The sequence below is a fragment of the Asterias amurensis genome, chromosome 7 (assembly GCF_032118995.1).
Source record: "Asterias amurensis chromosome 7, ASM3211899v1".
Taxonomy (NCBI): Eukaryota; Metazoa; Echinodermata; class Asteroidea; order Forcipulatida; family Asteriidae; genus Asterias; species Asterias amurensis.
Window position 1 is genome coordinate 13791356 of NC_092654.1, and position 953 is coordinate 13792308.

Consider the following 953-nt stretch of genomic DNA (forward strand, 5'->3'; position numbering starts at 1 on the left):
TTTTTGCTTAAATATTCAATTATTCTGATGTTCAGTTTTACTGATTTTTACTTCAAATATTTTGTTATACTAAATATTCAATTTTATTGAATATTTTTAAAAGTTAAAAACAAAGACAGGGTTCCTTTACAAAAAACTTGGAATCCAAAACACGATTTTAAAAAATATATGAGAAAAAGATGGAAAAACCAAACTTTAAGTTTGCCTTCAATATTGTTTACAACATCACCAAAGAAACACAAAACACAGTTTGACTGCCCGACATGTTAACAAATGTTCTGTAATACAGTAATTTACAGTAGAATTACACTCGCTACATATAGATCTCTACTTATAACATTCTACAACTTTTACACTCCGAAGGTGTTGTCGATGACAATACCGTCGTCGACAACTCATGACACCATGCTTGCGCCAATTGCATGTATTAACAATATCACTAGAATCTGTACATTACCAGGCCTGGAATTCATCTTGAAAAGAGCAAGGCCATTTTCATTTTGCAAAGGGCACTTCCACTGGAAAATCTTGAAGTCCATGGGAAACTTTTGAAGGGCAACAAGGCCAATACCATTGGCAAAGGGTGGCCATGGCTGCCGCCCCGTGGCCTACGTGTAATTCCAGGCCTGTATTATAATGAATCAGCCCCTACCCATCTTTACCTACTTTTTTTCACCAAGATTGAATCTACAATAAATGGTATCTCCGATCACCAATGACTAAACAATGATTTGCTTTGGTTTCACTTCCACTGTACAAAGTAACATACATGGACAAGTACAATTAGAGATGAGCTGGGGGTGCATTTCACCCATGATTACACCATGGAGCCTCCATGATTACACACACACATATTCCGACTTCTAGGCGCGCATTCACAACACTAGCAATAACACTCCATGTGCATGCACATGTATGTGGTATACTGCTGCCTAAATTTACCCCTCGTGTAG